This window comes from Tachypleus tridentatus, chromosome 3 (genome assembly GCF_004210375.1).
Source record: "Tachypleus tridentatus isolate NWPU-2018 chromosome 3, ASM421037v1, whole genome shotgun sequence".
NCBI classification, from domain to species: domain Eukaryota; kingdom Metazoa; phylum Arthropoda; class Merostomata; order Xiphosura; family Limulidae; genus Tachypleus; species Tachypleus tridentatus.
This window is the reverse complement of record NC_134827.1, coordinates 25,508,406-25,523,622: the sequence shown is the minus strand read 5'-3', so window position 1 is coordinate 25,523,622 and position 15,217 is coordinate 25,508,406.

Here is a 15,217-nt window from a genome sequence, read left to right as displayed (position 1 = left end):
GTTGAAATTATAATTTAGAACTTCACTTGGTTTTTCCAAATTAGTAGTTACTTCACCTAATACATTAGATAAACAAGAACTGTAACTAACAGTATTTCCACGTTGTTTTGTAAAACATGTTTTATGTTTACATGAGTCAAACATACAGTTTGACCAAGTTGAAGATCGATGCATATTTTTGTATTTAGTTAATGTACACAAAGGTTGATTACAGTTTTTTGCATATTCACAAGTCCACACCCTTGGTGCTAATCTACACAGAAAATGTCTTCGAAACAGCATTTCATTTGTAAAATAATATTATTAATACATAAATATTTGAGATGAGTGTCAATATTTTAAAAACGTGTATACCTGCAGCTGCATATCACAAAATGCTCACATACGCTAAGATATCTTTAAATAATCCAACCATGTTTTTACATGAATATGGAGAAAGGTATGGTTGTGTCTATACAATATCACCAGAATCATTATATCCACAGTCCAGTCTTCAAGGTCCGTTTAAATTACCTGTGAAACAAAGCACAAATTATGCTTGATCAGTAACTCAGCATAAAAGAGAAACATATATTTTTAGGTTAAAATCACTACCTTGTTTGTCATCCAGACATATGTAAAGAAGACATTTATTGCCTAAAATACAAAAGTTCACACTTAGAAAAATTATTTATATATACAAGCATATTCAACATCAACAACATATGTACATACTTATATATAATTTCTACAAATATGGTTTGATTCCAAAATTAGATTATGTTTTTAAGAATTTATGGATTGGTAGTAAATCTCCATAAAATACCAATTTTCTAATGGTATGTATGTGGTATGAGATTTAAAAGTGAGAAAAATATTCAGTTAACGTTTGCTTAAAAAATAAAAAAAATATACACACACACACACACACTATTATTTTCACCTTTGATGGAAAGGTAAATAGATTTCCACATAACCACAGATTTTTCCATGCTTGAAATCAACATTTCTAAAAGACTTCCTCAACTTTTTATTGTCTGACTGGTTGACAACAGTTCCATGGTGATTAAAATTCAGTAACAAAACTGAAGATATAGTTTTTTTCTCTCTTTTTCTATCTCTTCTTTTTCTTCTCCATTTTTAGGACATGAGATTTTTAAAATTTTCTAAATTCTCAAAATTATTCCTAAACACTTAGGAAAAAATTATTGTAAGAGCATCTGGCAGTACTGTTCTACTAAAATATGTCACTGAGAACATTAAATACACTTAAGTAAACATTTTTAACATTCAAGTAATTTTGTATGTAAAAATAAATAAATAAAACTGTCCAAATGTTCTCTAATGCAAAGATAAAATTAGATGTATTTTTTGTGAGGAATTACAATTAAATATGGAAAAAAAAATTAAATTATTAAGAATAAATATTTATAACATTTACAACCAAACCTGGCTGTATACACAGTACAAAACAGTATGACATACTCTAAATACAAATTTCACTAATATATAATCATATACTTAAGAATGTTAATGTACAAGAAAATTGTCTGTATATCTCATATCAGATCTACAAAACTTTATAAACAGTATAAAATTTACACATTAAACTATGTATTAATAATTTTAAATATTTCTTTTAATGAGGTGTGTGGCCTGGCATGGCCAGATGGGTTAAGGCGTGCGCCTTGTAATCTCAGGGTCACAGGTTTGCATCTCCGTTGCACCAAACATGCTCGCCCTTTCAGCTATGGGGGCATTATAATGTGATGGTCAATCCCACTATTTGTTGGTAAAAGAGTAGCCCAAGAGTTGGTGGTGGGTGGTGATGACTAGCTGCCTTCCCTCTAGTCTCACACTGCTAAATTAGGAACGGCTAGCGCAGATATCCCTCAAGTAGCTTTGCGAGAAATTCAACAAACAAAATTAATGAGGTGTGTGCCTGTGTTTATAGTAACACATTTAAGTATCAAACACCTATCCACTTAAAATAAATGGGAGTCCCCTTATATTGTTATACAAAACAAAATTACTGGAAAGGTAAATTTCCTCATTTATTACTTATTAGTTGCAATAAGATTTGAATATTTTCTGTGTTGAATTCAGTTTCTCCATAATATTTTCTGTGCTTTCCTTACCTCACAAGGGCTACTACAGTTGATAATAAATAATTTTGACAATAAATGGTTCACATCAAGTTCAATTTACACATGGCAAATTATGTAAAAATAATACAGAATAATTATGCAAGCAATGTTATAGAAAACAGTATACAGATGTCATAGAATCAAATTAAAGGAAAATGCAGAAAACAAGATCTTGATTGTACTGGAAAACATATAAAAGTCAATAAAATTGTATTGGGAACCATATAAAAGTCATTAAAATTGTATTTGGAACCATATAAAAGTCAATAAAAGTGTATTTGGAACCATATAAAAGTCATTAAAATTGTATTGGGAACTATATAAAAGTCAATAAAATTCCAGAAGAAACTGATCATAATTTTTCTATTCATTCCTGGGATGTGTTGATTTTTTTTCATCCTTGATGTTATATTTACACTTATGCATCAATACTGTAGTGACATCTTGAAGAAAATCAGCCTTTAAAAATAGTATTCATCATCTTGCAGAATACTTTACAAATTAGTGACAAACATGATTACAAATTTTCAGAAGTTTTAAGCATAATACCTTAAACAATAAAGCACCATTTACCCATAGTTTTATGATGGTTCTTTTCAGAATGTTCCATCGTACTGGAGCATAACTACAGTTCAAGTTGTTCAATAAGTCAGTAAAACTTTCACAATATCAACCACTAAAACCAACAAGAAAAATATTCCAATTGCTAATTAGTTGTTTTTTTTAAATACCTTTTAGTGTTGAAATTAAAAACAAAACCAGGGACATAAAATACTAGAATGTCAATTACCTTCATTTTCAAAAATTAAGATTCATTAACAATTTCATGCTAATTAGTTTAATCGTGCAACTTAACTTCCACAGTCTTTAATTATAAAATCTCACACAAAAGGTTAAATTGGAAGTTAGACCCCTGAAAAATATATATAAACTCGCTTTCCAAAATAAAGTGAGTGGCCAGAAATGCACATTACTTTGAGTAATATAACATTACTAATGAGGTCTATCAACAGGATTTTATTATTCAATATTTATTTGTCTAACTGGTTACCACTTGGCCAATAAATTGAAATTGACTGATTATAGCCTCATGCAAAATAAAGTCACAGGCTTTGGGAATGTTCCTTTTAAATCAGAAAGGTCTGAAGAGTCTGAGTGAGTTGCTAAAAACTTAGAAAATGTACTTACGACAAGAATGCGTAAAGTTAGAAAAATACTTTTTTTCCTTATGAGACATGAACTTAGTTCTTGTGGAAAGAAATCAGATGTGATCACTGGTATTTTGAAACATTTGGTAGTGTCAGCCATGAGTAAGAAATATTATAATTTTTATTATTTTTAATAAAAAGAACATAAAAGTGAATGCAGTTAAACAATAAAAATATAGTGCATATTTTCCAGTTCCACAGTATGCTGTCATCTATTATATCAAATAACAAGACTGCAAAACTGGAATTCATGTGCATATAAACATCAAGCATATAAATATCCGGTAGCAAGAACATTTTTTATAAACATATAGTGAAGTGTTGTTTTTTTTTAAATACTGTACTTTCATGGAGATACAATTTACTGGTTCTATTATTCATCGAACCTATTCAAGACTGGACAACATACACTTCAATGAGCAAGATATCACAATACATTTTTGATTTAATTACCAGGCGGTAACAGTGTTTGTTGATACCTTGTGTGACATATAACTTCAGCACCTCAACTTCATGATACAACACTTCCTGGAATCATTTTAGCAGCTCTTCTGAAATGTTTCCAATAAGTAAATACCCTCTTTAAGAAAAGGTAACAAACATTGCACACGATATTCCAAGGGAAACCTAACTAGCAGTTTCTACAAAGACATAGAAATACTCTTTTGCTTTATAATCAGTATCTATAAAGAAATAATTCTTGATATTTGAAACAGTTTTACTACTACCATACTAACAATAGAGCATCGCCTATCTTAACTTTGTGGTTCGAAAGGCGAATAGCTCATGCTTCACATATTGGTACCAATTAGGATATTGAGTTCTCACCTGTTTTAAGCATGTGACCCAAGTTATGAAAACCAAAATAGATTAACTCAATTTACTATACAGTATAATTAAACGCCAATTTGTCAACTATAGGATATCTTTATGTCCAACTTACCAATTGATCCAAAATATTCAGTGGCGCTTAGCACCCTCGGTACAATAAATGAATTAGAAATATCCAACAGTTTAATATTTACTCTTGATTTTACAAATTAAGACTATAAATAGAATTAAAGTTAATGAAAAATATAAAGTCTAAAATATACAGTGAAATGGAACTCATTTTACTATTCATAGTGTAATATAACTCTTGAGACATTCAAATGATAGTGAAAGGAGGAACTTAAAATACCACATGGTCCACAATTATGAATATACAGAACTTTCGCCAGCTTTTCTGTAACCCTGGTGTACAAACATAGGAGGTTCGTTAAATCCTTGTTCAAATTTATTGTGAATATCAAAAGAACAACATATACAGAAAAATTTAATGCAGAAATAATCAAAAACACCAATTCAACGGTACATTAAACTATGAATATTTAAAGTTTTTAGTGGGTCCTAATGCACCCTCACTTCCAGCATTTTATGTATGGCATGCTAAAACCGGAAGACATAATATTATCAATATTTCAGCATAAGACATCGGATACGGTTTAGTCCAATATGCAGCTGTGTTGAATTGTCATAGTTTATAATATTAGTACACTTTTTCTTTGGTTTGTTTTGTAATTCGCGCAAAGCTACACGAGGACTATCTGCGCAAGCCGTCCAGAATTTAGCACTGAAAGACTAGAGGGACGACAGCTAGTCATCATCATCCACCGTCAACACTTGGGCTACTATTTCACCAACAAATAATGGGATTGATCGTGACATTACAATGCACTCACAGCTAAAAGGGTGAGCATGTTTGGGGGGAAGGGGATTCGAACCCTCAGATTGCGAGTCAAGCGCTCTAACCACTTAACCAACACTTTTCTTACTAGAAATTTATTATAAAACTAGTGAAAAGTTTGACTAAAGTTATTATTATTACAACTATTATGACATACATAATGTACCAATCAACAAATTACACTCCGCCAGCCTAAGTATTTACTGACTTAAAAGTTTTACAAGTATCTAGTCAAGAGTTACCGAGAAAGGGAGAACTATGAACAGAGAACAGCTTTAGTTAGTTTGTTTGTTTTTTGAATTTTGCACAAAGCTACTCGAGGGCTATCTGTGCTAGCCGTCTCTAATTTAGCAGTGTAAGACTAGAGGAAAGACAGCTTGTCATCACCACCCACCGCCAACTCTTGGGCTACTCTTTTATCAACGAATAGTGGGATTGACAGTAACATTATAACACCCCCAAGGCTGAAAGAGCGAGCATGTTTTGAGCGACGGGGATGCAAACCCGCGACCCTCAGACTACGAGTCACACGCCTTAACGCGCTTGGCCATCCCGGGCCGATAGCTTTAATATACACAGACTGTGTAAAGCTTAAGTTTGTGATTAACTATGTTTTCGTTTTTGTCGTTGTCGGTCAGTCAGTTAGTTACAGTCATCATCGGTTTTCGGTCTCGACCTCTGAGAGGGTGTGGTGGTGTTTTGACCTCTTCCTCCTTTCCCGTATAGATGTTCATCAATGTTCCAATGATTTCGGATCTATCAATGGTACTGTTGTATTAAAACAAGGGTCAGCTTTCGCATTTATTTGAATTACTTCACCTTACCCCTTTCACAGGACTATGTCAATGTGTGATGGTGTTAATATTTGTACGTTATTAAAATTTTACTGCGTTCGTGCGATAGCCATGAACACTTACTAATTTCCATTGTTAATCGTACATTTTTCCACTGGATTGGCCTATTAGGAGTATACTTACATAAATATCCATTAATACACTTATACTATTTTATTTGAATTACACATTAGCTGAATGTGACTTATTTACTATAATTAATGTAATTATTAATAAGGGGGATGTGCATGGATATTATTCTATCAGGTATGAGTTATCTATTTATTTAACCTAGTCGTTCTTACATTGTATGTCTTTATCATATGATGGAATCTGTCAGATGTCTAAGCTACATTTAAATAATTATGAAGGTATTTTCCTGTTGTGGTTTTTGGTACGAGAAACGCTGTAGTTAATAATTTGTTTTGTACGATTTGAAGTTTATTTTTAATGTTGTTTTGTGAAATATTGTACCAGGCTGAGCATGCGTATTTTAGTACAAATATGTTGTTTAATTTTAAGAATGTTTTCTGCTGATGTATCTTTGTTTTTTGAAAGCCTCCTAACATAATTTACGAGTTCCCATGCTCTGTTTGTTGTATAATTTATATATGTTTACACCAATTTAATTTTGAATTATATGTTATTATTCTTAAGAATTTTACTGATCTGGCACACCTGGAGGCGAGTTCCTCGTTAGTATTGTACTGATGGGTATTTTGACATTTTAGTTGATTTTGTGAAGGTAAGTAACCATGTTTTTGGTACGATTATTTTGATTCTGTATTCCTGGCAGTATTTATGTATTCTATTAAGTCAAAATCGTAAGTTAGTTGCTGTTACTGCTGGATTTGGAGAGTTTTTCGAGATTGCCACATCGTCCACGAACTTTGAAACGTAGTCTTCATTTGGGTCGTTTAGGGATATGTTAGTCAAATACACGATGAAAAAGTGTTAGACTAATTATCCCTCCCTGTGTAACTCTTGCTCTAAAAGTAGAATACTCCGAGTAGGTCCTTTTCATATTAATTCTGCATTTTATATCTTCCATAAAGTTGAATAAACACACAATAATACCACGCAAAAGTTTCCTTTCAGACATAAAGAACCGAGACGGCTATGCCAGACAGTTTCAATTGTTTTTTTCAGTATTGGGGAAGCAAGCGACAGTGCATTATGTGAAGTTAAAACTGTCATTAACTGTTTCTATTACTCTTAGCAGATGGTTTACTGTTCGTCTAGATTTTTGGCCCGACATGGCCAGGTGGGTTAAGGCGTGCGACTCGTAATCTGAGGGTCGCGGGTTCGCATCCCCGCCTCACCAAACATGTTCGCCTTTTCAGCCATAGAGACGTTATAATGGGACGGACAATCCCACTATTCGTGGTAAAAGAGTAGCCCAAGAGTTGGCGGTGGGTGATGATGACTAGCTGTTTTCCCTCTGGTCTTACACTACTAAATTAGGGACGGCTAGCGCAGATAACCCTCGAGTAGCTTTGCACGAAATTCAAAAAACCAAACCTATAGTCTATCTTTTTATTTATTTATTTATTTTTATTACGTTTTTTTTTGAAAATCTCTTGAATCGTTGTGCTTTATGTAGGCATATAATATAAAACATTTGTTTTGTGAGTTCACGTTTGTTTTCTGTATACATACAGATGAAGTAGATGGGTACAAAACTGCTATTTCTCTATTCTGGTCATGGTTATCAATACGATATTTTTTATAATCGTATATCCTTTACGTTTTAGTCTATCGTTTTTATACATAACATTGTTTACGTTATACATATAATGCCTTCTTTTGTATTGTTGATTAATGCTTTCGATTCCATGCGTATTGAAGACGTCCATGGAATGTGAATTACTGTAGGAAAATTTCTACACTCGTTTGAGAATATGGATGGTATTAGTGGTGATATATATGTATCTTGATTGTACTTATGAGGTTTTGGATAACTTCTTGGACTTTTCTCAGGTTCGTGTATTGAGCTATGTACTTCAAAATTATTGTTTCTATTGTATCAAGTGCAATTTTTGTTGTTGTCCTCCCGTTTGTTGTCTGGGTTTTTTGTCAATGTTGTTTCGTTTAGTTTTGGTTGTGTTTTGTTTAGGCTGTCGGAAAATGTTTAGGAAAATGTTCGCCTCGTGCTTTCCTTTGTTGCGGAGATGTTATTTTTTTTAGAATCCAATTTCCTCGTATTAGTTTATATGTGTAGGTTTTATTTGTCTTTTTACGACAGTTGTATAGGTTATAGTTTCCTTGTGTCGTTTCTTGTGTGTTCGATTGTTGATCTCAGTATACTAGTTGTTTATTTTAATATTGTTATTAGTAGTTCATATATTACTACATTTGGTGAAATATAACTTTCTGTACTGTAACAAAACTACAGTGTTCAAAATATCTCAAAACTGCATCTTTAAGCCATATATCGTAAACTTCTTATTCTGTGAAACTCTTGGGCTATTAATTAATTGTATTAATTTAAGGTTAGAGTAATTTTGTTTCCTTTGTGTTTAGAAAATAATCGCATTAAATTATAAAGTAGAATAACGTACATTAGGCCATGTTACAATAGACACACTGTAGTACAGGACTGCACTAGGTATTAACTCCTCCTTTGGTAAAACGTGAATTTGTTTTATTATTGTACTTTTGATCGTTCTCATTTTGGACGAAGTGAGGCGCTCAACTAGCCCTAAAAACTAATTGCCAGCCACTTGTGTTTTCTTACAGGAGAGATAACTTGTAAGATCGTAAAGTGGATGGTCGTCTTTCATGCCAGTGAATTGAATAATATCTAGAAGATGTTTTAACCTTTTTGTTACAAATGCTGCATGGCAAATAAACATACTTGAACATTATTTGATTTTAAATTATTTTTTGAACTTCCAGTTACAGAGTTTCAAGGCTTTTCTTATATTTGATCACTTTAACTTCTAATTTTAATGGTTATTTTTCAATTTATCTCACGTTTAGTGTAACTTAAAAGGGAAATGTGAGAAACTATTAAAGAGTTTTGCGTAACTCTTGCCATTTCAACTCATCCACTAGACACGCTTGCTCTCATGATTTGTTTTAATGTTTAATGAATAATTTTGTTTTGCCTACATTTTTGTGTATCATCTCTAACTTTGCAGAATCCTGGAATAATCACACTTCATGACTGGATTTCTTCAAATATCCAGTTAATGACTTCTAACTGACTAGTCTAGAGCGTATTTACAAGTCCAAAAATATCAAAATACCTTTTCTGAGAAGGATCCTGAGATACACTACATGACCATATGTGCTTGTTGAGCATCTCATTCCAAAATCATGGGCATTAATATGGAGTTGGTCCCCCTTAGCTGCCATAACAGCCTTCACTCTTCTAGGAAAATTTTTACTAGATTTTGGAACATGGCTGCGGGGATTTGCTCCTATTCAGCCACAGGAGCATTAGTGAGGTTGGGCACTGATGTCTGGCGAGAAGGTCTGGTTCGCAGTCAGCGTTCCAGTTCATCCTAAAGGTGTCCGATGGGGTTGAGATCAGGGCTCTCTGCAGGCCAGTCAAGTTCTTCCACACCAACCATGTCTTTATGGACCTCACTTTGTGCACGGGGGCATTGTCATGCTGAAACAAAAAAGGGCCTTCCCCAAACTGTTGCCATAAAGTTGGAAGCAAACAATTCTCTAGAATGTTATTGTATGTTGTAGCATTAAGATTTACCTTCACTGGAACTAATGAGCTTAGCCCAACCATGAAAAACAGCCCCAGACTATTATTCCTCCTCTATACAACTTTACAGTTGGCACTATGCATTCAGATAGTTAGCGTTCTCCTGACATCCGCCAAACCCAGATTTGTTTGTCAGACTGCCAGATAGTAAAATGTGATTCATCACTCCATTTCTACTGCTCCAGAGTTCAATGACGGTGTGCTTTACACCACTCCAGCTGACGCTTGGCATTGTGCATGGTGATCTTAGGCTTGTATGCGGCTGCTCAGCCATGGAAACCCATTTCATGAAGCTGTCGACAAACAGTTCTTGTGCTGACGTTGCTTCTAGAGGCAGTTTGGAATTCGGTAGTTAGTTTTGCAAGTGTGGAAAGACGATTTTTATGCGCTACGCACTTCAGTACTCGGCAGTCCCGTTCTGTGAGGTTGTGTGGCCTACCGCTTCGTAGCTGAGCTGTTGTTGCTCCTAAACGTTTCCACTTCACAATAACAGCACTTACAGTTGACCGGGGCAGCTCTAGTAGGGCAGAAATTTGGCGAACTGACTTGTTGGAAAGGTGGCATCCTCTGACAGTGCCACGTTGAAAATCACTGAGCTCTTCAGTACAACCCATTTTACTGCCAATGTTTGTCTGTGGAGACTGCATAACTGTATGCTTAGTTATGTACACCTGTTAGCAATGGATGTGGCTGGAATAGTCGAACCCACTAATTAGAAGGGGTGTACACATACTTTTGGTCATGTAGTGTAGTTTTTCCATAAAGTCTCTGAAATTTTCAGAAGGACTGTAAACATAATTCATTTGTGGTGTTACGTATTATAATTTATCCCAGACGAGACTCCTATTTACTACGCCACGTATGTTAAACTATTACGATTTCAAGGCCAGGCACTTGACTTGTAATCTGACGGTTGCGGGTTCGAATCTTTGTTACATCAAACATGTTCGTCCTTTCAGCCGTGGGGGCATTATAATGTGACGGTAAATCCCACTATTCGTTGATAAAAGAGCAGCCCAACAGTTGGCGGTGGGTGGTGATGACTAGCTGCGTTCCCTCTAGTCTTACATTCCTAAATTAGGGACGGCTAGCTCAGATAGATCTCGTATAGTTTTGCGCGAAATTCAAAACCAAACCAAATTACGATTTCAAATAGCCGAAAATTTTAAAGTTAAATGAATGTAAATATTTATCAAATTTATTATATTTGCCAACAAGACTGATACATACAATTTTCTTTCTTAACACAAATATACTTTGATATACAAATGATAATAAAATTTATAATAACGGTTATTTGAAATAGTTATTAAGAATATTGGTTTATATATATAAAAAAAGCTACAAATAATATCCAGTCTTCTATCTGGTTTGGAGCTGAATATTTTAACAACAGCACAAATTACTTTTACGTTGATACACAGATCACTTTACTCTACTCTTATTTGGCTTGACGTGGTTTACAAGCTTACTTTTCATAAAAAAAAGATAGAAATACTAATATCCGGAGCTGGAGAGTTTAAGAGTCTTATTGTTCGAAATTTATAAACGTTCCTAATCCAATTCTGTAGTTTTCCTGTTAATAAGCGTTAATTACAGTTATAGCTTCCGAGACTTATAGTATACTGACTGTATCTGACAAAACAATATATAACTGTCTTCTGTTGCGTCGATTTACATTAATCGCGAGATTTTCGAACGTTCAACAATATTCGAAGACTCGCTAGTATTTTCATAAACTACATGTTACTGATTGTTTTTCGCGAGAATCTTCTACATATTTAGAGAACAGGCGGAACTTGCGCAATACAAACCCAACATTATGCGTCACATATATAAAAAACTATACTGAAACAAACGTAGGCACTAAAATAAATGTACTACAGTAAATCTGTTGCAATGGCAAGACCGTACGTTGGTGTTTTGTGTTTTTTTTTGCAGAGAATTTGAAGGAAAAACATCGTACTTAAAAGAGAGATTTAATTTTAAAAGTTTTCTTTTGGGTCTAAAGTGTACTGCTGATATGCTTTAATAGGACACATCTTTGATGGTATGGTGTTTTTGTCTTACAGGCAAACATATAAGAGGTATTGTCTAACAAGCCCTTCAAACATCGAAAGGCACAAATGCCAGTAACATTTGCTAATGCTTATAAACAACCAGTGATTTAGAATAATTTTTGTTATGGAAAAGGATATATTAGAGATAAACTATCAGTAAGAAATGAGAGTTTGGATTAAGAAAAGGTCTAAGACTATGATACTTGCCTCCACTTAATTACAACATGAATTTTCACCCAAATCTTATCTGTCTCACAACAACATAAACACTTGTACCTTGTTGCAGCCAAATATGGAGCAGTGAATTGCATTTCAACCCAATGGTCATGAGAGCAATAAACATTTGAAACGACTTTCATTCACTGCTGAACCTAAAAAGGCCAATAACAACATGAATTTTCACCCAAATCTTATCTGTCTCACAACGGCATAAACACGAGCACTTGGTTACAGCCAGATATGGAGCCCTGAATCACATTTCTACCCAATGATCATGAGAGCATTAAACATTTGAAAGGACTTTCATTCATTGCTGAATCTAAAAGGCCATTTGCTAATCCATCCACGCACCTACCATGGAGAAAACTCATGGATTTAAATAAAGTCTTGACTGAACTGAACCTACATTTTTAGTTAGTAACGAGTTAAACTATTTGGTGTACAGAGGATAAGCAATATCATTTTAAAGCTGTTGAGGCCTTTATAGATTATCAGATTGTCTTTACTAAATACACTGTCCATTCAATGTGTCAATAGAAAAGGAACACACTTGAAACAAAGTTTATAGAAGGACAAATAATTGAGGTGACATACTACCAGATATGGAGAAGGAGCCTCTTTGTTGACAGCAATGAACTACGGGTTACTTTAGTACTTAAAATCTGGTCTGACAACTGTTACTGATAATCATTTATTTTTTATTGTAACCTCCTTGTGATACTTCCATTCAAAAGGAATAGAGAAATGACTCCAAGAATAAATGTGGCCATGTGTTTCACAGACAGTTGGAAAGGTAAACTCATTTCTTTCCCTGATAAGAAATCATTATTCATTCTTCAGGCACTACTAGAAAGAAACGAATCGTTTGCTGCTGGTGAATGCTGTGTATGTGGCCACTGAGTTTTTTTTTATTTCCCTACAATAACAGTGGCACATATAAGCTTCCAACATGCAACAGTGTAGTATGTTCAGGTAATAATGATTAACAATCAATTTAAACAATCTGTATTTAAACAAACACAGTGAAAATGTACTATAGTGCCACAACGGACAGTTGTCTCTACTAAGAGATAAGTTTGAAGTCATTCTACATTTATCAGATTCTTTAATCCGGATGTGCTGGTACAAGACTAATAATGTTGAAGTCGTGTTCCATATTGGATAATTCTCATATTATTTACTGAGTTAACTCGTCAATGTCTGACTTGCCTGATGCACAAGGGAGGCTTAACTCAGGATTTCATCTGACTGCCAGTAGAAAAGACAACTGTATGTCCTTACGTACTACAAGTGGCTTTGAAGCTATCCTTACCATGGAAATATGAAAACTTCTGATCTATGTGAATGACACAGAACAAAAAGTAGCTAGGGAAAAAGAAACTTAATGACTTTCTCGATCAACGTATTAAGTGAAAACTTTACGAAACTTCAGAAATAAATGAGCTGAGAAATTATCGTTATTTTAAGGAACTATAGAACACATAGATTTCTATATACTGTAGTAGGCCAGACACCTTTTAAATGAATATATGAATACTTAAATTACTTAACTAGAATATAGGTAGTGATAAACTACCACAGTTTAGGTCGAAGGTGACCATGAGCTTGTTCTGATTAGTAGATGTTTCAGAATGAAAATCAATATATAAGGTAATACTGATATTGATAACTAGGCAATTGTAGTGTGCCCCAATGAGGATTAATTTTACACAAGTAGAAATTCTGATTGAAGTTAACACTCAAAATTTTGCTTGTTTTCACCGCTATGGCCTAGGTTGTTTTTCTTCTACCAGAATTAACTCCAGTATCTATAGACTGAAAAATTGATTCAACTTAGCGATAAATAAGCTAGCCTTTAGTGAGTGTATTGATATGATGTACCTCTACTCAAATTCTGGGTGTATATGTTGTACAGTTTGGAATACAGACATATTACGTGTTACATTGTGATTTAAAGTAAGATAAACACAGCGTCAGAAAAAAATTGGTGAATTCTGCTAAATGAATTGTATAATTAGAGAAAATTTGGAGATGCTAAATTAGAGAAGATCTTCGTACTAGTAAAGGAAGTTTTTAAAATAATTGCGTCCTTAATGGTTTAAAAGTGTATTTACCGCAAACATGACATTGGTTGAATTGACTGTAATTCGTTTTGAATTGTGCAATGTCTCAGTTACGTACGATAAAGTGAGGATACTACGATAAGGTGAGGATTCTAATACTCCTGTGTCCATCAGTGTGAACATGATTTTGAGTATATGACGTAAAACCCTGACCAAATTAGTATTCATATTGAAGAGAACTATAAACGTTATTAAGAAAAAATACACCCCAATGTGGGCACAGTTTAGATTTATGGGTCATATTTTGAGGAGAAATGTTATTCCTACCAATGCTGCTGCAATCTAAACAGTACAAAAATGGTCAAGAACAACAGCCAAAAAAAAAAGGTTTGGAATTTTTTTACTTTTATATTATATTAATTAATTGGAGTTGTATGGCAAATTCTTTTCTCCGTGGTTGGGTCATCACTGGGATTCACCTGGCTGGATAATCGGTTTACTTGGGTAACTGCAGGCGTTTCTCAGAGATTCTGAAGGTAGTTCTGTGTGTTTGAATCTAATAACTGGTGGTCCATAAATCGCGATGGAGACTCCACATTGGATGCCACTAACATCATAAGTGAGCGTTCAGAGGGTATTGATCCCCTTCTGTAGAATAATAACAAAGAAGACCAAATTAGATGCGATGTTTCAGTACCATTAATGATAATTGAAATGGTATATATCTTATTATTATTTTCAAAACATTAGTTATATGATTTTTTATTTAATGAACATATTAATAAGGAATTATAAGTATCACTACAACCAGGTACACATAAGATTAAGCTTAAATTCTAGCCTAAATACCGTTACCACCATTGCTCAGACCTATTTGAAATCCACGGTGAACCAAAAAACAAACAGCCATTGTATATACCAGTAGACGAGTCCCTATTAAATTATTTTGACAAATTATACAAGCCCAAAACTCAACAATATTCAAAAGTTAGATTTGTTTTTATGAGTTTTGTCAAAGATAAATAATAAATACATAATAAATTACAGCATCCAAATCCAAAATGGCCATATTAAAGGATGAAACTGTTAATTAATATATCAGAATTAGAGCAAAAGATAAGCAGAACTTTTAAAATGTATCTAAGAAAAAAACGTTCATCTGTTCGTAATGTTTAGTGAAATGTTTTTGCAAAAACGTAGAACACCGAATAATTTAGGCATTTCATCCGCTTGTATAAGATTTCAATTAGCTTTTTCT